This window comes from Scatophagus argus, chromosome 2 (assembly GCF_020382885.2).
Source record: "Scatophagus argus isolate fScaArg1 chromosome 2, fScaArg1.pri, whole genome shotgun sequence".
Lineage (NCBI taxonomy): Eukaryota > Metazoa > Chordata > Actinopteri > Scatophagidae > Scatophagus > Scatophagus argus.
In genome coordinates, this window is record NC_058494.1 from 20010885 (window position 1) to 20034111 (window position 23227).

Consider the following 23227-nt stretch of genomic DNA (forward strand, 5'->3'; position numbering starts at 1 on the left):
AATCCCTTATTAAATGCATAAACTTAATTTTATTGGCATAGCGCTTATGTGCATGCATCATTACATTTAATCAGCCTAACTGTTATGACTTGAGTTTTTCCTGAACCAAACCCTTCATTTATTGATCGACACTAACTTATAAGGAATAATTTGCTTATGGATCTCATTCCATAGAATTTCCACTCATCACATGGTGGTCAAAATACTGGGCTATTAAATCATATTTAATAATGACGCATGATGTATCATTGAACCGATAATTTATCAGCCCAGTAATGGGAACATTTATATCATCAGCTGTCGGCCAGAAATATCGATTTCCCTCCCATAAATAAAACTGATGATACATAGCCAAATTACTTTCACTGAATTAGCAAGCACAGCATCTACACAGTCTGCCACACATGTTGTTGTTGTTGTTGACGTTTTTTTTAATACACTATTGCAATTTGCAATGCACGCTCGGCAAGGGTTCAGAGAGGAGGAAAAAAGTCTACAAATAAATATTAAATCGTTCACTTTCCTCAATATATATGAGCCTGTATATACAAAATGTGAAATTATCTTACTGGCACATCCCTAATATTTAAGAAAACACTGATCCTGGTGACAGCAGTTTGTGTTTTATTTCATTTTATAGAAGAAGCTACGTACTTTTCAAGATCAGCCTGGTTAATAAGATCAATATGACTTAGTTCCAAAGACAACATAATATCTGATTGTTTTTTTCATTACTTCATTCCAACAAAACTATACAGACTAAACCCACTCTTGAAAAAATGTCTCACTTTCTTCACATCATTGCCTACTTTGGGAAACATTTTTTTGGCTTTACTTCCTACATAGAATATATGCCAGTCCGCTGCAACATTACCTGTTTGATATTTTGTAGGTCCCCCTTGTGTGGCCAAAACAGTTCTGATCTATCATGGAAAGGGACACAGGAGGGGGTATTCTGTCATTGTCAGCATCAGAAAGTGGGATAATTTGGGTCCTATGCATTGAAGGTGGGGCCTCCAGGTGCGACTGGGGTCTGCAGGTTGTTGTTGTGGTCCTTAAGACGCTCTTGAGCTGTTTTCAAAATGTCACTGGTCAGCTGGGGGAAGGCTGCTGCTGATGGGAAGAGTCGTTGCCATGGAAGAAAGGGATGCATTCGGTCTGGAGTATTTAGGTGGGCTGTGCGTATCAAAAAACATCCACATGAAAACCAAGAACCCAGGGTAACCGCAGAACATTGCATTGTAAACAGATGGTTAATGTTATTCACTTGACCTGTCAGTACTTTTAATGTTGTGACTGCTGTGATATTTGTGAACTGTGAGAAAATGTGTTCATAATAATCCCCATAAAAACCCTAACGGTGCAAGTTTCGAAGACTCAAATGAATTACAACACAATGAGTGGATGCAAATTTAGTCATTACTTCTCTACTTCTCTGACTCATGCTCAAATACCTCTTTCACTAAAATATATATAAAAGATTAAAAAAAAGAGGAGGTAGCATTCATAAAAGGAGTTGCTGAAACTGCCTTCTTTTCCTTCTGTACTCTACACAGCCGTACACTGAATCCTGTCAGACTGGTGAAAGTCATCAATACTTTCTGAGAGAAGACAGAGGGATGACAGAACGGCGCGTCGCGATCAATATGCATTTGGCAAGAAGGTTGTTTCCTTTTTAAATCAACCTTTTTTAAAGTTACTTTTTTTTCAACATCGCAGAGAAAGTGTGGGAAGAAAGTGTTACCTTTGCATCAAAATTGGCACATCATTAAACAAAAGTGTATTATCAGTCTTAAAGAGGATCCATCGTCATGTGCAAGCTTTCCTTGATGCAGACACGATAATGAAATTGCACACAAAATCTTCTGCCTAGTTTTTGGTTCTTTTTTTCTTGTCAGCCATTATCCATCACCCCATCTTAGATTCTTGACAAAGACTGAAGCTGCCCTGCTGAATGAAGTTATTTATGTGCTTGGACTTGCTGAGAGAAACTGGACTTTAAGATATAATTTGTCCCACTGGTCTATATTGCAGGTCAGATGGCTCTTCACAAGCAGTAAATGTGTGTTTGGAGAACCTCGTCAGTGACATGGTTTGCTGGGATTGACAGACAGAACAGCATGCTGAAACCAACAGCTTGATGGGTGAGTTTCCAAGTTTTACACCATCTTTTGAGTGGTTCATCTTGTTTAATAGACAAAGGCTGCCACCATGTGCACTTGGGGCAGCATTACAAAAATCATAATACACAATGAATTAAAAAAATAGCTCAGCTTTTATATAATTACAACCTCAAGGACCTCAAGGATTCATCATCATTCCCTACATCATAAGCAAAGATCTACTTAAAAGCCTGCTTTGTCAAGGTCTTACTCTTTAAATGAATGGAAAGGATTAAATAAGCAGCTTTTGCTCAACCTTCCTCTTTGTGGATTTTTAGCACCATCTTGTGGTAGCTCACAATTAGATTCACTGAATCTATTCAGCTCAAGTAACAGATAGATGGTGATGACATAACACACATATACACATACTGCTCATTGTCGAAATGTATTGCATCTTCAGTTCAACCAATTCAAAACAGTTTCTTGATAATACTGAAAAGAAATGACTAAGGTTTTCTCAAAAGTTCCCTGCACTTCCGTCTTCACATCAAATCCAAACCCGTGTGTTGAGACGCACACAGAAGCGCACAGCCTTGGAGAAAAGTTAACCGAGAATTTTTAATATCTGCTGACCGAATATCAAAGGCCTGTGGAAAATTACAGATGGACCATTACAACTTGAATCCATGTGAGTTAATTTTGCAGGAAGATGCACATAGAGAGAAATCCAGAAACTGCTGTATGTGCTCCATATGTACCTTTACTTTCACTAGGAGTCTACTTTACCTCCACTTTGTCACTCAGTTGTGATTATGTTCACAGTTACCCTATAAAATGTCTCTGTAACATTACAGGACTTTGTTTACTGTGCTTAGATAGTCCTCATCCATTTTTGATTGTCCATGCAGTTTTCAATCAATGAAAATATGAAAACTTCCAACGGAGTGAACTATTGACCTGCTGCTTGTTCGAGCTTTCCTGATGTATGATTTTTTTTTTTTTGCTACGGCCTGGGTTTTGGTCATGTTACATATAATTGATATATGAGCTTGTAATATAGTTGGAGAGCACGTGTGTGTGTGTGTGTGTGCGTGAGTGTGTGTGTGTGTGTGTGTTGGCTGAGCAAAGGCAGTAGACAGAGGAGGGCCGTCAGAGTCAGAGGGACGAGCTGTTGTTTGAAGTGCCGGAGAGTGCGGGGCGAAGGTAATTGTGTCTGACGGGCGATGATAATGATGAGGCGCAGATCAGATCAGATCCCCTGCATCCAACCCCCCTACTGCTTGCCTTCTCCTTTCCCTTCTCTCCTAATTGACTGGGCTGCATCTCCCCCGAGTCCCCTTGTTATTATTTATTAATAATTCATCGCTAAATAATTCACACCCTTGCACCCGTAGTGTTAATTGAGCCGTGTGGCGTGGCAGTGTGAGCGCATGTGTGGGAATAAAAGGGGAGGGAGGGTGTGTGTGTGTGTTTGGGAGGAAGCCTAAAGAGGAGGGAGGAAACAGGAAGTGGATTTCCATCAACCTGTAGAACAACCAAAAGGGAAAAGGTTTGCTTTGTCGTTACAAAGCACTTTGTATCTTAATTCTTACATAGCTTTCCAATGATAAGAAGATTCTCATTCTGCCTGTTTTACAATTGAAAGTAAATTAACACAATATTTAACTGACATTACATGATGAAAAACCTGGAAAATAGAGCTTAAACAACCTTTTCATTCTTGAATAGTCGTTTTGGTAATTCAAGCTAAAAATACCTACCTGATTCCAGCTTCTCAGATGTGAAGAGTTACTCCTTTTCTGTGATTTCTTGGCGCATTTTGATTGGGACGGTTTTGATTGGGACGGTTTGATGACTTAGAAAACAAGCTGGATGCTTTGGATTACTTTTAACTTTTACAGACAAAACAACAAATGGATTTATCAGGAAAATAGTCTGTTGGTTAATAAATAATGGAAAAAAGCCATTAGTTACTGCAGAGATAGGGTGACCCTGTAGAGACCGTAAATCCAAAGCAAATCTGTGTGCCAGTATTAGCTTATTGCTAATGTATCTTGTAAGCATATGTAATTCCAACAAAATAACAACAAAGTACAGTACAGAAATGGCAAATATGGCTCAGAAAGAACAACAAAGAGCACTATAAAGTGCTGTATTGTCCATTTTTGACCAAAAAACCCCCAAAAAACAATCCTTAAAAATATGTTTGTTTGTTCATTATACAATTTTTTAAATTCTCAAATGTTTGTAGTGGCCTCAACAGTCCATAATTGATGGGGCTGTAATATAGAGATGATGGTGGGTATTCTCATATGTAAAACTGTTAAACAAGTATAATTTATTATGGAAATTGATCGGCACTTAAATGGACATTAAAATCTTGATCACAAACTGTCATTATGTTGGATTTGTAGCCACAGGATGAGCCAAATGATTTTACATCAGTCTGGTAACTGTTGCGTTCAGCAGCAGAGCCTCCCAGCAGAGGTCAGCATCAGATCACCAGAATATCAACTACACACGGTGGAGTTGCTTCATGGGTTTGCAGAGCTGCAGTTAATTTGGAATCACATGCTTTGTTTATGTTAAATTATTCATGCAACCTTTCATTAACACCCTAAGCAAATACAAATTGCACAACATGGAGGGAATCATGGCAGTCACACTGTGCCAAGGAATGTTTTCTTAAGAAAATGCCTGCTTGCTGATTTTTAAACCTGCTTACCGTATATTATTACAGAGACGCACGCTTCCTCTCCAGAACCCACTGGCCAGCTCCTTCGCTTTCTGCTCGCTAGCTAGTTTGCAAGTGAGTAGAATACATAAAATATGAAAAGGTTAGACATGAGACTTTTTGTTGCCTCCGGCTGACTAGCTCATCACACTGAATCCAATGTTTAAAATTTCAGCTAAATTTAAAATTGAAAATGCTGACTGTTTCGTAACAAGTTACAAAATCTTCCTCTCTGTCTTTTCACCCCCTCTGTCTCACGCTCGCTCTTCCTCAGACTCGAACACTGGCACTGTGGCGAGTCGCTTGGGCAATGCTCGTCTTCAGAGCGTTGCCTAGTTGCTAAATCTCTTTTAAGCAGAGCAACACATGAAAAAAAATCAAAGCAGCTGTGAACCCAGCTTTTAAAAGTTTAGATTTTTTTTTTTGTTGGGGGAAATTTCTGGGTTGGGGGGAAAAAAACAAGTTTGTGAGGAAAAGAAAAAAAAATCTCCCTAGTTTGTGTTTCTTTGGGGAATGGTTCATCTGAAGCTGTCGACAAGGTCCATACAAGTCTCCTGCTACCACGCACGGAGCATACAGTCTGTCTTTCATGCTGTGGTGGTTTGGGACCAGAGAGTGAGGGCCAGCAGAGAGGAGTATGTCTAGCCGAGCTCAGTGTATACGCTGCATGTATTTTTGTAGACATCGCTGTAGACTTCACTTAATCTAAGAGTACATCAAAGCATCCTCTGCTCCTCTTCTTCAGCTAAATCCTTCTCTGGTCCTTATTACCAAAGTGCTCATAAATGCCTTTGGGGAGTTGAGAAGAGGAAAAAACACAAACAAAAAACAAACATGTTTGCTTTTATCTTTCAAATAACTATTTATGCTAGTACAAATGAGCATTCTGAAAGGGGATCATATTGTATCATGGTGGGTGAGATGTAAAGATTCATGCTGACTGAAGAGAACAAAAGGAAGACAGTGTACAACAGAGTAAATTGTTTTTGTGACGTTCGCCAGAATGTCATCATCGCTGGTAGATTTAAGCCGTCTGCCGTTCCCAAAAATGACCCTTTTTGATTCAGCAAGTGGTTTCGAAAAGTGCCGGCAAACACGAGATTAACAAATGGCTTGCACCAGGGTGTTTTTGATTTATTTTTGATGACTCTGATGTGAGCATGGAAGTGAAGGGACTGGTTGTATACTCCAGTGGACCGCAGGGCCGGGGAGTAAACAGGCTCTCAGCGGCACAGGAGTCTTTCCATCAGGATAGAGAGTGTAACCCCATGGAGATCCTAGAGAGTTCTGAAGCCAGAGATGGTGAATAATAGAACAAAGTGAGGATGAGTCTTCTGAGGTTCCACTGCTCTTCAGCATCCCTCCATCGCAGGGAGAAGTGGGGTGTGTGTGTGTGTATGTGTGAGAGGAAAAAAATGGAGCCGGCGCTGATGGTTGCTACTTGTTCGTCCATCCTCACTAAACTCTGAGGAAAAGTTACCTGACATGTTTTTCTCCTGCCAAGTTAAGCTACCTGTCAAAACTTTGTTTAGAAAACAAATATAATTGTAAACTGGCACAATGACAGCTACACATAATGACATTCATGTGACACCAACCAAACCTAATCCCATGGGACTGTGGGCCCCTTCTCCTTTTTTTCCCCCCGTCTTTTTCTTATGAAAAATTCACCACAGCCACCCCCCTATGTCTCTCTTTTCTGTGCGTCTCCAACACCGAGAACTGACATGCGGTAAATGCAGAAATATTCAAAGGCAGACCGGGGCTGCCTGTCTCCCACAGGGGTCTCCTTTTTACCCCCTCACTACTGCTGAGAAATCAAAACTCTTTGGACGTCACACAGGCTGATTGAAGTTCGGTGCCTGCTCTGGAGCTGTCCCTTGCCCGACGATGGCAGGCTTCATTAGAGCTGTCAGTCAGGCCCTTGCGACGGGGCAGCGCTGCAGGGCACCCTCAGGGCCCAATCAATGCTGGGGTCCCCAGGAAAGGGCCATCAAACGACCCTATAAGACGATGCTGTAACCCTGCATCATCAGGCTTCGCACTCATCCCCCATTGATCACATGATTAATAGCACAGCTCCGCACTTTCAGCCCCATGTTTTTGAACTCGGATGCAAAGCTGCGGTCTTGTATTTTTAATCACTGACTTCCCATTGGGTCTGGTATGGAAATGTGCACCCTGGAAGTCTATATAGGAGCAGTCTTATTGAAACTCTAATGATGAAGGAGAATGAAACTTCTCTCACAAACAGCTCCCCAGCAGCGGCAGTGGGAAACAGGAGCCAGTTGTTATTTTTTGCATCATTTCAGCCTGCTTTTCCCAGTGTGTTGCAATTACAATGAGTCACATGATGCAAGGAAAATAAATGAGCCAGTGGGTGCTTCTCTGTCCAACAATCTCCAATCCTGGAACAATGAGATATCCACGAAATCATGGTACACAGAGCAAACAAAACCCAAACAAAACAAAGCAACCATCTTTGAAGAGCGAAACACTCAGACTGCCGTAGTTCCTTTCAACAATATACAGAGTGCAATAGTCTCAGTACCAGTATGTTATTCAGAGCGTTCTTCCAAATATTTGGAGAGAAGGAGGGGAGATGAAACGGGGATAGAACAATGGGACTTTGGCTGTGTTATGGCGTTTGTGCACCTCGCCCCGCCAGTCCTTTGTAGTGTGTGTCGTGTAGTGTCCACGTCCCCAGTCGGTCCTCCGCTTGTTCTGAGTCCAGGTGGGGTCTCGCCCCGCCCCCCCTTTCCCCCACATCTCCCTATCTTGCACACACCTGCTCCATCACTCTCACACGCAGACTTTTTTTTTTAAAAAAAGAAAATTTCCTTGCATCCAACTAAAGATTAAAGAGCCAGAAAAGGATCTGCTTTGCGACCGAATTATCAGTATTTAATATTTTACATATTTTCAAAAATTTGTTGTTAAAAATAAGTCTTGGATCAGAATTGGTCACTGTAATTTAGATCTGACTTTGCTTATAAAATCATTCACCACTCCATAATGTTAATAACACTGTTAAATAGTCTGTTTGATCTGTTTGGTTCAATTCAGTTACATATGAGAGGGTATTTTGAGGATAAAAGAGAAAATATGAAGAAAAACTTGATTTTACAAAACTGGAGCTTTAATTATTATATACATATTATATATACATATTAATTAAATCATGTATTATTGATTATAAACAAGATCGCTGCTGTCAAGTCTTGTGGATGGATGAAGAGGGATAAAGGACGTTGTTAATTTATTCAGGCTCTCTTCTAATGGAAGCAACTAAAATATTCTCTCTGGACTATAACAGTGAACAACTCCCAAAAGTTTGGGAGAAAGTTTCCCTCGTTTTAGATGCATTTCATATGTAAAAAGTTGCCCTTAAAATGCCTAAAAGCAACACACTGAAAAGTGGTAAGTTATCAGTTTCATTTTATCTCACACTCACATCAAATCCATGAGATAAACCCTTCACTGCATGTTTCCCCGCTTAGTCTCGCAGTGTGCAGTACCCAAACAGGCCACTGGGTGATGCTGAGATCTGTGCTGCACTAAAATGAAGTTGTTGAGTCTGGAACAAAGAAAATAAAGTAATGATTTATCTGTCAGATATTTGGCTTTGGGTACAGAGCATTGCCCGCGTTCTTCGTAAAGGGTGATCATTAGCCAGTAAAAGGGACTGTAGACACCTTTTTATCCAGTAATCAAAGGCAAAGAAGAACAAAAATGAGGTCTGACCTATATTTGCTCTGCAGCAGCATCCCAAAGGACTGACAGGTACCAGGGCATCATGCGCCCTCCTGCAGGATGTGAGGAGTACATGTGCCTGCAACAAATGTGATAAAAAACTTTCTACTTCTGTAATTATGGACTGACAAAATAAAACACCCCCCAACACATGATCAACCAATTTAGCTATTATTAAAATAAAATCTGGCTCCCTCCCTCTCTCCCCCTCTGTATGGGGGAGTAGAAGGGGTGTCTGTGGTCAACGTGTAGAGGCTGTGTCTGGTGGAGGTAATCCTTGGTGATCTGCCCTAATCTGTCACAGATACGCAGCTGAAGTGCAAAGAAGCTGTTAGAGGAGAGCGGAAAGAGGGGGAGATGAGAGTCAGAAGGGGGAGAAAACTGGATTATGGCAGTACGTCTGCATTAACTCACTGGCCTTATCTCTTAAATGCTCTGCAAAAACAGCTTTGGCTTGTACACAGGGAATAGTGCAGCGTGCAAGCTCGGATGTATGTGTGCGCGTGTGTCTGTTTGTACGCAGGCGTGCGTGTGTGTCATGTGAGCTGAGCTTATTTCATGCCAGCCATACAGGCCTGAGAAATAAGAATCCATATTAAAGAGAGGAGCACACCCAGTGCCACCTTGTGCTAGCTCATGTCCCAGTCTTCCCAGTTCCCTGAAAGCCTGACTCCATTCCCAAGTGATTCGGTTTCAGTTTCTCCCTCTTTGGTTGGGCGCAGTGACAAATTTTGCCTCTCAGAATATGGTTTCTGGATCGCCGCGCACAGATATCAGATCTCTCTTTGTGCATGTGTCTGAGTATTTTGTACTTTTGACATAATTTTTCCCGTTGAAACCACATGCAATTATGGTGTATTTGGTTATTGTGGAAAAATAACTAATTGTCAGTTGTTGCAGATGAAACTGTCTCGTATGTTGAGTCGCGCCCTGGTTTCAAGCCCGATTTACCCAGCAGCACAGGAACACACACACGCACACACATACATATCCTTTTCAGTAATAAACACAAACACACATACACACTCTTTTCTCGCATACCCACCCACACACAGACACACACGCACACACAAAATCTCACAACATGTTCACAAACAACTGATATAAAGCTGATATGTTGATTGATACGGACAGCGCAACGCTCCCTAACACAAACAGTCAGACGGCCAAAAGCACGCACTGTCCTGTGTTCATGCAGTCCCTCATCTCCAGTCATGGGAGGGTCACCTCTTGGCCCTGAGAGAGACTGTGTGGATGCTCTCATGTTTATGTTTGGGAGATTAGCAATGATGAAAGAATGCCTTTTCAAGTCTGGGCTAGAGGGGCCTCTGTTCAGTGCTCCACCCTTTTCACCATACACACGCACTCTCTCTCTCTCTCTCTCGCTCGCTCGCACACACACACTCATGCGTATGCGTATGTAAATATGTGGACATACACGCTCAAAGAGACGTATAATTTCACCATCAATCCAGGCACATTGTACTCTATAGCTACCATATGTTCACTGCAACCAAACATTTGCGAGACTGTGGAAATGTTGCCTCCAAATCCATTCCTGACATTGATTCAGTTGTCTCTCAGAGTCTGGGATCTTAGTCGTACTGTACGTGGAAGCTGCGCTGACAGCTCAACCTCGTCTGTCCTCTTCCCTCTCATCTTCCCATCATCATTGAACCCCAATGAAAGAGCGCCATTGTTCTACTTCTGTATGTGGTCTCTCGCTCTTTTCCCTCTGATTTTTCCTTCTTTCGTACTCTTAGTCTCTCTTGCAGCCATTTGCTGGGCCTCTTTATTGTTTCCTCATCTCATCTCCTTGTGGTGTCATGGATTATAATGTGACTTGTTCATTTTTGGGGATTCCCATGCCCATGCCAGGAGACAAGCCCAGTGCTCTCGATCTTCCTTGTCATTATCCCTATCCGCCAAAACCAAACAGAACCAGTTATGAGGTTTAAATCTGTCTCTCTCTCTCTCTCTCTCTATTGGCTGTGGATTTGGATTAGGGAATCCCTCAATTTGAGGGGACAACATGCTCAGACAATTTGTTTCCCATTAGCTATAATATAAAGCAGGGTTTTCCAAACAAAACACGATTACTACTGGGTGAAATACTCACCGCATCAAGGCCTCTCCCAGAAAAATGATCTAAAGACTGTTTGGTCACAGTCCCATGATCCTATTCACTCTTGAACTCTTCCATTGTCTGCAATGCATAAATCAAAGGTTTGTTTGACCAGGTATCACAGGGTCTATTGTGTAACTTTTCTCCCTTATGCAAAGCTGATTCTATTTTCTTTGGCTTGTTGACAAGGCCCCACATGACAGTTTCACTCACTGCAGAGATTCATGCCTGGGGAACAGCTCATACTTTTCATGCTTGTCTCTAAACTGACTAAACACCTTGATATTCACCCGCCATGCTGACTATATACAGCTACCTCCTTTGTTGTCTCAGCAAGCAAACCATTCATTCATCAAATGGTAGGACCCACAGATGTAATTGAAGTTTTTAGTATGATCTCTGTTTCTGGGGGGCCCTGGCTGTTGAGAGGCAAACTCCCCTGCAGGTCTTAACTACCAAACAGTGGAAAGCACCTTTTCAGGTGAAGTCATGAGGGAGTAGTTTTGTGGTGGAAGACTGAATATAGGGAAAACAGAGGTGTGCTGCTAGAATGTACAGGAAACTACTTAATTAAGCATAGATCCAGATGATAATCATTATCTCCTGATTGACTTGATAATGTGTTATCACCAGGAGCCAACACCCTTTCAGAAAGAAAAGAGAGAATAAAAGCAAAAGGGAGCTAGACAGACATATTAAGGAGTTATAAAGGAAAGGAAAAAAAAAAGATGAAAAGCTGTAGTAAAAGCCAACTTGCTGAGCAACAAACCTGGAGGCACTGGCCTGGCTGTGTGTGCGCAACATGATATGACCTCTGTGACAGCTGCTGACACTGCTTGATGCGTAGACTCAGAGGTTGTGGAACCAGTCGAGAGGTATTGGAGTGTGAATAGTTGTGTGTGTCTCGTTATGTAGGGGTTGAGGTTGGCACGCTTATCTGAAAATGCCGCGAGGCAAACGATATACCACCCTCCATTTTTAGAATTGTTACTTGCAGATTGAATTGCATTCCAGCGTGCCCTTCACTCCAAGAGTGAGACGTCTTGTGTGTTGTGCTCGCTGTCAATCACTGTCGCGGCGCTTGCAGTTAGCGACACACAGGAATGTGATGTCGCAGGGAGCCGACCTACATCAGCACGCCCTTAATAGAGATCATTAACACTGTGGAGCTAGGGTTAGAGCTAGGCAGCCTGCTGGCAGATGCCTGCCTTCTTGTCTGCACAAAAACAGTCCTCGGTTGTTCGTCATATAGGCGCAAAATATGGGAACAAACATACTGACTCAATCAGCGTTGTCCTGATGAGATCTGTATGAGCGGGTGAAAGAAACATCCTGCATGTATTACACAGTATATGCCTCAATATAAAGCCCATAGAGAGATCAAAGCTATCGTCTGAGGAGCTAGTCCATATGCAGGCCAGGATATGTGTTTGGACAGTGAGGCAGTTAGTTGATGTAGATGTACGGTATTTGTTGTACATAGGGAGCAGATGGCACTACCATTGACCCCACCGTGTGTCTTCCTGTCCCCTGGCTGAACCACAGCATGAGGGGACCCTTATCTGGTCGGAGTGGGCGTTGGGGAGGGGAAGGCTTTGAAGGCACGCTTGTGTGGCGATGCAATCAGGCAGACTGCTGTAGGGCCGCAACCCCCCCACACACAGCACCCACCCTATCCCCTCCTGTCCAACACCCCTTGTGCTTTTCGAAACCATTGAGAGTTGCTTACGGAGTCCTCTAATGCTCCCTGGGTGCTGTTTGAGCAGCAGAAGCTCCAGGACAGGCCTTGGGTATTATGCGGGAGGTATCACGTACAGTCCCTCTCATTCCCCAATCACAAGTAACATCAAGTGATGAAACACTGACAGAAACCTGAGGGATTTGTTGCAAATTTTCCACCCTGGACAGAAAAATAAATAGAGATTATCTACAGAGACAATACAATCCCAGTGGTCCCCACTTACTCTACCCTCCGCGTGGAGGACACAGATAGTGCCTGTCAGATATTCGCTGGAAAACTTGATGAGATGGATAATATTTACAGTAACTCTAACTGGATCCTGGATCATGGGTGACAAACTTAATTTATCCCAGGCCACATCAGCATTACGGTCCCCCATCAAAGAGCCAGTTGTAAATGTAAGTCTATATAGATGTATGTTCCTGTTGTCATATTACATAATTACCCCTACATTCTGTTATTGTTGGTTTTATAATAACTTAATAGTTTTCTTTCACTGCTGGATATGCAATTTGTGAATGGATATTGGATTTGGCCTGCGGGCCTTGAGTTGACACGTCCTAGACAAAGCTAAATAACGTTGCGTCATATGTTTCAGCCTGCTGTCAAAAAAACTGTGCGGAAATGTGGATATGTCTTCAAGTCAAGTGATTTCATCGATGTAATTGCACATAATGTGTGTTTGTTATGGCTGAGAAAGTGGCCATACAGTCTACATTGAGCTGTCAATCACGAATCATCAAAACTCTAGTTGTAAAATGACACTTGGGCCAAAGAAAGCTACTGCTTCCAGTTCAAATGTGGTCGGTCACATATAAGAACATTTGCATGTTAATAAAAATGTATGCCACTTCTGCCAGATTTTTCCAATTATTTCTCATGATATAAAAGACATAATTTCATCTAGCTAACCACTTTGATGCTTTCATCTTCTGCTAATATGTTCCACACTAGCATTGTAACAACACTCTACCACTCACAGATATTGATTTGGATTAGGCTCTGACACGTTCGGGGATTGCGTAAATGAGGCTTCTTTTTTTTTTCTTTATTCTCCCCTCACTCATTTTCATTCCCCCCTCTCACTGTCACATCTCCATGCTGCCTCCTCACAGGCCCTTTGATGTGCCTGCTTTAATTTGGAGCTTAATGGAATCTGTGGCACTGCTGTGCCTATCGGTGGCAAGATCACAGATCCCAGGGTTCATTGCGGCATGCCTCCATTCTGGTGAGTGGGTGTCAAGATAGCCGTGAAACAATGGAGGAAGGCCGGTAGCCCTAGGAGACGAACTGCATTTCCATTGCAGATCCCAGAGTACTGGAAGCCCCTGTCAGGTTATTGCCATTGTGTTTCACTAGAGGAAATCCCATCTGCGGCTCAGTGTTACAACCAACAGTTGACGTAACAAAGACAGAAAATAAATCCATTTTATTGATATTACATGTATTGGTGTATTATATATTGAGGACGAGGGGTCAAAAATTAGCAATATAAATGTATACACTGCGTACATTTTAAGTACAGTACAGTGTGCGTTATAGTTACAATGTGTGCATACATTGCACTGCATACCTTGGTTATAAAAATGTTGGAAAATCCACTGTGTGAAATGTAAATAAAAACGGAATGCAATGACTTGCAAATCCTTTTTTGACCTATACAGTACATGACAAGATATTTATTGTTCAAACCATTAAATGTAATTGTTTTTTTCAAATATACACTCATTCTGAATTTGACGCCAGCACTACATATCAAACAAGTTGGGACAGGGGCAACAAAAGCCTGGGAAAGTTGTGGAATGCTAAAAAGACACCTGTTTGAATTATGAGGGGCATCCTCGAAAGGCTCAACAAGGTTCCCCGGGTTGTGAAAAACCGTGTGGGCAAAGAGTCGAATGATTTTACAGCAATGTTAATCAATGAGCAATTGCAAAAATAATTAAGGAAAAAAAAAAGATTAATTAGAATCCACAGAGATCTCATGTGTGGGGAAAGGTCAAATACCAGATGGCGTTACATTAAAAACCGACATGACTTTATCAAAGATGTTACTGCTTAGACTCAGGGAACACTGCATAAAAACAATGTCAGTAACCACATTTCAGTCCTGCATGTTTCAAATGCAAGTTAAGACTCTACCATGCAAAGTGGAAGCCATATATCCAGAAACACCTCCGATCTCTGGTCTGAGGCAAAGTAGACAAGTGTGCTGTGGTGTGACGAGTCTTCATCTCAGGCTGCTGCTTTTGGAAATCTCTTCCAAGCTAAAGACTAAAATGATCAATAAGACTATTACCGGCGCTAAGCCAACATCTGTTTTGGTATGGAGGTGTGTTAGTGCCATTGGCATGGGTAACTTGTACGTTTTTGAAGTCGCCATTAATGTTGAAAGGCAAATACAAGTTTTGTAACATATGCTGCCTCTGCCTACTCCAGTAAGAGAGTGCAAACCCACTTTCTATAACAGTGTGGTTTCACAGTAAAACTGTGCAGGTAACTTGACTGGTCTGCCTGTATACACTGAATTTTATCAGTTTAAGCATTAAATATCAGGTCTTGGTACTGTGAGCAGAAAAAGATTTGCTTATGTATTATGCTGACAAATAGCTGTGACAACATTTACAGCAGCTTTTAGAAGTCTCAACTCACCACTTGTGGCTTTTTACTCGTGAGTCTGGACAGTTGCTTCCAGTTGGCCTGTTTCAACAAAAGAGCAGGAGTTTCTCTTTCGGGATATGCTTCAGCTGTGATTTCTGAAACATTTATGGTTTTATAGCAAAACCCTCTGGCTTATATGACTACACATGTAGCCTCAGATGATGTAAAGATGGTGTTGATTTATCCCTGTGTGGCACACTTCTTATACAGGTTGCGGGTACTTGTTTGTGCTCCTAATGTCCTACAACCATTTAACACCTTACAGTGGATCACACATTATCTTTAACTAACTATCTTTAGCTGTCCACGTTCAAATCTAACTAATAATTGAGACCATCAGGTTCAAACTCTGGCCTGCCCAGAGCTCAGCAGTGTGACTGAACCTAGAAGGAGATGTCCGGGATTTCACACTTACAGTCCAGACTAGAACTTTCAATCCATTGGGGTTATAAATCAAAGCAGGTGGTTTCCTCCCCAAAACCCCTCTCCACAGGATACAGTGCTTGGAGGCAGCGGTTATGAGTGAGTGATGATAAAAGTAAGGTCATAAATCAATTTTTCATCCTTATCAAAGGCATATTTCAGTCTGTGTGTACAGTTTAACTAGCATACTAGTAAAAAAAAAGGCAGAGAGAGAAGGAACTTCCATCTGTGTGTGGAAAGAAGACAGGATCTGAGACCTGATGAGAAATACGCCCTCAGCCATGCATTTGTATAGTATTCAAAGGCGCTGGCAGTCATGTTCAGGCAGTATGCAGCAGGGGGAAATCCCCCAACACAGGGGCCTTTATCTCTCCTCACATACTCAGCTTAATGAACTCTACTGCATGTAATGGCACATACAGGAGCTGTGTTGGAGGTGCTTTGGCTCTGTCTTTCATCCGTTTTTTTATTTGATGTGTGTCTGCCAGATCGTTATATTGCAGGGAGAGTTGTTTATGGCTTTGAGGTCCTGCCTTGTGGTAGTGGATGTGGTTCTCCCTTCCTTTATGTTGTATAAAATACATCATACCAAGGTGAGCAGGGGCCCCACGGGCCCTTAACACATCTTAAAATGTCTTAAATTTACTTTATCACGTTCACGGTGTGAAAATGAAAGACGTCGTACAAAAAAGTTTAGATTTAAATAAATTAATCAAATGTGTGCTGTTTACTCAACTAATGACGACTAGTCAACTGGGAAAATCACTGGTCAGTGTCAACCCTCCAAGCAACTGTATACATTGTTTCTGCCAGAGGTTTTAAAAGGAAATTTTAGTTTGGTGCTAATTAAATGAGAAATGAAAAGATTGGGATTATTATTTCCATCTGAAATTACCCAAGCAAACTTCAAGGTTGCTTTGCACTTTTTTAGAACATTTTGTGATTGTCTTGTCATGTAGACATTTTTATGATGGTCGAGAGGTTGTGACCGGGTTGTTGAGCTGTCTCTATATAGTGCCTTCATATGTTTATTTGTAGGTAAATGCAGGAGGATATTGTTTCCTATTGGACTGATTATTTGAGTTATTCAAATAAAACTCAATAACGGTGTATTATTTTTTCATTTGAATGTATCAAATGAGGTTGTAAAAGTCATTAAAATGTGCAGATACCCTGGGCGAGGTTTTGAAGTGAAACACACTAAAGATTTAAAGTGTGTTGAGCCTAACTGTAATCAATAGATTTATATGAACCCTAAGGCCAGTGATAAAACGTTTCTCCATTTGACCCTCCAGGAATGGAGATTGTTTGGAAAAACTGCTTTGAACGCTGAGAAGTTAAAATTTCACAGCGCAGCTTACTCTAAATAGGAGACATGTATGCACATAATCTCTGAACTGTTAATGCGATCTCATTTTGGGTGCATCAACAAATGGAAATTATGAATGAATGCAGAAATATGAAATTCAGTATGTGTAACTGTGTGTAATTGAGTTTTCCTGCACATAGAAATGAGATATTGCCAAACATTTCAGAGATTTTGTGCATGCACATTTCATATTTTCAACAAGCTTTGGTCAAGAAATTGAATATTTTTTTTTAACAGTCAGAGCAATTAATTCTCTGAAACTGCCTCCATTCCTGAGGGGTTCAGATTAAAACATTCTACTGAAGCTGATTTGGGTGAAAAAAAAAAAGTGTATTATTACTCGCGCCTGCAATTATTTGATGTCTGACAACTCCTCATACAAAGACATATATTACACTAGACGTCAATGCAGTTCAAAGTAAAATATGTACTTTTTTCATGTTACAGCGTTTTGAATACTCCTCATGCAGATCAAAGCTGAAAAGTTAAATCTTAACTTTGGTCAAACTCAAATTCCAATGTGCCCGCAGGCATGTAAACAAAATTTGCTTTGTTTGTGTGATGTACCTTATGCCACATCAAGTTAGAAATCAGCCATTCTGCACAAACCGCTGTTATTGCTATTGTGAGCGCTCACTTCCTGTCATCCCTCTCATGTCTCTCTGGATGAATTCAGTGATATTTAAGAGCCGTGAAGATAAAGGCACATGGGCAAATTGCTAAAACCATGAAGCAGTTTACTGGCTGTTGGAGCATGCTCTCTCCGGGCTTTGATGTACCGACATACAAACCTTTATGGCTGCTGGTGGACACGCCACCTTAGTCAACCCTCGCTTCAGGACTCCGGGCTCGACTGTTTGCGCTCTAGCTCGTAAATCGATGTGTGTAACGAACCCAACAATGAACCTGCGTTACCCAAGCTGTCCGAGCTGTCTGTTCCATTCAAATTTGACAGATGAGGGGTTTGTGGAGCTGCTCTCTTGGCCCTACCTGTGCAGGAGAAGCCTCTCCCTCTGATGTCTGTCTGTAAATTGACTTGCCTTTTCAGGCTTTGACCCTGATGTCTGATGTAAGACCCAGACACCCACACATCAAAGGGAACTGGGGGGGTGGGAGAATGGATTTCTATTTTGGAAGAAATATTGACTTTAGGCACTAAAGTGATGAGGCATCCAGCTTTTCCGTATGTTATGTGATATTACAGGATCTAAAAATTGATTTCTTCTTTAAATCAAACTATCATAAACTATCTTAGGTCAGTTGCATTGTTTTTGGCGGGTCAAAAAAATGAATTGGATATGTTTTGCATTGTATTGCAGTTTCACTTGGAATGGATATAAGATCTAGCTTAATAATAGCAATGGACCATACTGGTTGTTTTCATGAATCCTTTTCTTTTTCTTATCAAACCTGAACAAAGTGAAAAATGTCCATCACATTTTCAGAGACCCATAGGAGATGTCCTCAGATTGCCTATTTTAACTTTTACTCATCTTTTTGATTACATTCAGTTAGACCCATACAGACACACTTCACCCTTAAATAAAGGGATCTGGAGTTTGGGAGGCTGCACTGAGAGTAGAGTGGAGTGGAGGGATATCAAGCAGGCTTCTCCTCATCCTGCAGCCGAGTATCAACAAACGGGACGCAGCTGTTGTCCCTTGAGACTGGGGCCACCTGCTGCTTCTCCCGCAGGCCCATTCTGCTGCAGCATAAACATACCTGCAGGGCTTTGGCATTGGGACATCAGGGAGAAGCCATGGACACACACAGAGTGCAGAGCCAGTTCTTTGAGGCCTGTAGGTGTTAATTACTTACTGATAGTTTAAGTCAGGACAAGGATTGGCTTTGCTGGATTCCAGTAAAGATTCTGGTGAGAGGAGCTGGGGTGAGTCACACACACACACTGCCAGGAAATGCTGAACTGGCAGTGGCAACAGTCTGCTTCTTTTTAATATGCACTTAGACGGCAGCTCATTTTTTCAAGTGTAAGTCAGGGTCGCTATGTATATATATATATATATATATATATGTCAACAATTTGACGACAGTTAACATGCAGTGGCTTTACTAAAAACAACAATTTTCCTTGCAGTAAAGACATTTTCGTTCATTTTTGTCTGAATGTGTGATGAATCACCTGGACCAGAGTTTAGAGAGTAATTAAAAGTGGTGAGACAGTTGCCACCACACACACACACACACACACACACACACACACACACACACACACTCTGAGTGAGACTCCTAGAGATATCACTAAAAGCTCCTGATGACGAGCCTTTACTCACACACGCAAACATGAGCACACACATCTAATGGCACTATCAAAGCTCCTGTTGATCTTTGTTGTGAAAAGTTAGCTGAGACTCTAGAGCCATCTTCAAGGTTCAGTCAGCTGCCGCGCTCAGAGAGGAGTTTGCAGGATGGAAAAGCATTTAAACTGGATTCACAGTGGGGATCTCCGCAAAGCGTGCTCAGAAGACAGTAAAACCAAGTATTATACAGCTTTCTTTGAAGAGTGGGAAATACCAGTTGTTATGTTTCCCCAAAATAAGCAGCACAGCACACTGTGGGTTTGTACCTTCAATTTTTTTCCTTGTACAAATAAAACTAAACATGGGGGGAAACGCAAACACATTCAGCCATGCATGAGCACTCAGGAAAACTCTTTTTAGATTCAGGGGCACGTTGTATACTTGAAAAAGCCTCAGTGATTTACTGTACTTGTACATGCATGCACACACTACACACACATGGCAAACCACTTCCTAACCCTTTACCGCTAACTAGAGTGTAGCAGTCTGAGAGTTATGTCCCTCCTCTGGCTCCTCTTCTCGTAATCGTCGGCCGGCTGCAGTCTCGCTGCCTTGCTCAGGAGCCTCCGGGAAAACAGGCCAGCCAGCCACCTGTGAGGTAGGCTGGCTGGCCTGCTGCCAGAACAGAAAACAGATATGAAAGATAGTACCTGTGAAGGCGTCACGCTCTAGTGCAAAGCGCACACACCAGTGCATGTACACATACACACAAAAGGAAGGATAATTCCCTTGGCCACATGAAAGCGGGGAGCGACGGGCAGAATGCCAGGGAGCGCTACCTGGAGACAAAGGAGCAGCACCTCTGGGGGGGTTTGATGTTCATCTGGGATTCAACATGCTGATGGATCCTGCCCGAGAGGAGGGAGAGGGAGACTATGCTTATGTGTTTGTGTGTGTGTGTATACGCAGATGAATATATTTGAGCCTGCAAGCGATGTGTGCTCCCAGCATGCTGCAGCTCCGTAGTCTGCAATTAATCTCTCCGACATCAGGCCTTACCCCAGGGGTGGTGGTAGTGGTGGTGGTGGTGGTGGGGGGGGGGGGAGGGGAGGGGCAGATCTCTCTCTGCTGCTACTGATCTACGCCGCACAGCAGCGGGCCTGGGGGCATGTTGGCAGTCTGAGAGCTCACCCGGTCTACTCAGGCAGGAGGGGATCCACCTGAGACATGAGACACAACTCACCTGGCTTGGCAGGGCACATAGAGTGATGTAAGATTAGTTGTGATCGTCGGCTAATTTAGTGTAAGAAAGCACTTTAAGTAATGTCATGACACGTTTATTTTCCTCGTCATTATCTTTCTCATAATTATGAGACTGGTTTTCATTTTAGCTATTTGACTTTTAACTGACCTACTTGCTAACATAAAAGTTTTATTTGTGAACAAATACATGTGAAAACTTTGTCTCTCCAAAGCATGGCTTTTTCTTTTTTTCTTTCTTTTTTTTTTTTTTTTAGTATCTAAGTCAAACTTAGATCTACTTTGATGACAATGCATTTTGACATCATCTGATGGGTTTTAAAAAGACTTTCACAACCCCCTCCAGAGTTTGACGCTGTCTCAGCTCTGAGCTGCTTCTTCAAATAATCTGACAACACGAGATTCAGCTGGATTTGAGGCACAAACCTTTCAAACATCAGCAATGAAAGACGAATACATGAGTACACATATGAATATAGTTTTATGTATTTGCACTGTATATGTTAACAAACTTTGAACTTCACACACAGTCATATTTGACAGGGCTTCAGATTTAAGTCATTGTCAAAATGTTAATTATCAATACGGTACATTGATTTGTCAGTTGCCATTAATTGAAATGAATCAACTATTTTGATAATTCGTTAATTGTTTGTCAAAATGTACTAGTTCCAGGTTCCCAAATGTGAGAAATGTGGGGTTTTGAGCTGTGGGTTGGACAAAACCAGACAACTGATGTTGTCACTTTTGGTATAGAATTTTGTAATGGGAATTTTTTGATCTTCTTCAGGCCAAACAGCAAATTGATTTCACTGAGAAACTAATCGGTTAGCCCGAGTTCTGTCTAACCGAGAGTTCAAAACCTAAAGACATGCAAACAGGCAAAGACAGGCAAATGCACATTAAGAAAATTGGAACATTATTTTTCTTTGAATTTATTCGTCTTTTACCTGATCTACTTTTCAATTTTTTTCTATGGTATGATACAGCTAGATGCTGAGAAGAGCATAGTCACCAAAATCTCATAATCAACTTTCCACTGAGTAAAAATCAAATGATCTGATCTTATCACCTCTGCTATGTTAAAGGCGTTGCGTTGGGTTGGGTTAGTATGAATAAGCTGAGACCTTGGCACAGTTACATAATTGGAACGAGAACAAAAATAAGGATGCAAAACGATGCGCCTTTCAGCTGCCTCCTGAGCCTCTTGGTTCTGCTCCTGGTACGGTACAACTGACCAGTGGAAACGGTGATGCTGCTGCTGCTGGGGCTGGATAATCCCGTGTTTATGTTTGCATGTGTAGACTGAAACGTACACAGTGTCACTCCACATCAGTACAAAGGACCCGTGATGTGAGGATTACCACGAAGAAGCCACACGGTGCTTTTGGTTCATGCGGTGGGACGAGGGTTGGCCGCTGCGCACCACCAGCCTCTGTGCTGTCCTAATGATGTTGTCTGAGCACTGAGGGGTGTGGATGTGGGACGGGGAGGGGTGTGAGGGTGAAGGGAGGGTGGCAGGGGAAAATGGGGGAGGGGCGGTGTTACTTATCTCCACTGCTCCGCAGCATTTCTCTTAATTAAAACTCCTATCTGTGTCTTTGAAGTTCATAATGAGTCAGTTTGGTTATGCGGAGGAACAGGAAGAAAATAAGGCCGGGGCTGATATTTATGCTGTTATTTCTCCACTTCTGATTCCTCCCGGTACTCGACACCATATTGCGTGTTAAACCAGGGAACGAGTATTGTTGCAATGTCTCTTATTTAGTTATTTACATGAAAACAACCTAGAGGAGTGACGATGTAAGAGACGAGGCTGATAAAAAGGAGCCGGTGCTGCTCATTTTTCATCATAGGACGTGAATGGGTTTAATCTTATCACTGGCTGCTCCTCACAGCTTGTGTCGATCTCTCCCTCTCTCACTGCACACTCCTGCTTTCACGAGCCTTTCAGATTACAGTCAAAATATTACAGCCCGTGACCAATCTCCAATTAACCAAATGTTGTAGGGGTATAGTATAACCCATGGCTCCTTTCATGCTCTTTAACGCCTTTTCAAGGGGGTTGAATATTTTCACTTCTGTACTATGAAATATCGTTCTCTTAAAGCCTCCTCACTCTTCCTTGTGGCACCAATGGAAGCTTAACCTAAATAAATCAGTCTTCCTGTAATGTATTCCGAGTCAGCTCGGAATTAATTGAACCTCAAAATTGTGTTCCAATCAAGTAAATTACCACAGCATCCTGGCATTGAAAGGCTGACCAAGGAATTTTAGTGTCTCTAATTTTTGTCACAAACTACCAGGCATAATCAAGCGTTAAATGAGCCGATCTTCTGACAACAAGGTCTACACGCATTATACCGGTTTACATGCATCTCCTTTGTATGTGTTTTGACGTGCTTTGGCAGTGGTATGACTCTGGACGTTTTTTTTTTTAATCTACCCTCGCTTGTGTTTATGCTTCACCATCGAGTCCATATGCTGTCAGTGTTTTAAAGCAGATAGGAAAATAATTAGAACATTATGCATAGAATAAATTTCAGAGAAGCAGGTCCAAGATGCAAACTGCTGTGCCAACACTGATGAACAGATTGAAGTCTTTCTTGCTGGGAGACTAGAAATGTTCTTACAGCATGTGCCGTGATTTGTTGACCTGCGCGAGTCTTCATTTGCAAACAAACACGAAGGAAAGTTTTTTGTTTTTTACTGATTTGTCAGATTTTTCCTCGAGTGCTTTTCTTTCCATATTTGCCGCTCAAGTGAACCTCAGAGATAACCCGAAAACTTTCTTATAT

General features: G+C 41.9%; 1 protein-coding gene across 6 annotated transcripts in view; it reads left to right on the forward strand.

Moving 5' to 3' along the window:
* lef1 (lymphoid enhancer-binding factor 1) overlaps nt 1-23227 on the forward strand; it is a 90887-nt gene that overhangs the window by 1823 nt on the left and 65837 nt on the right. For 5 of the 6 annotated variants that reach the window (XM_046416670.1, XM_046416671.1, XM_046416672.1 and 2 more), the window contains exon 2: nt 2035-2144. The gene's annotated coding sequence lies outside the window, so the exon portion shown is untranslated. Of the gene's footprint in view, nt 1-1556; nt 1664-2034; nt 2145-23227 lie in introns of all 6 variants that reach the window. The other variant, XM_046416665.1, reaches the window with a different exon arrangement.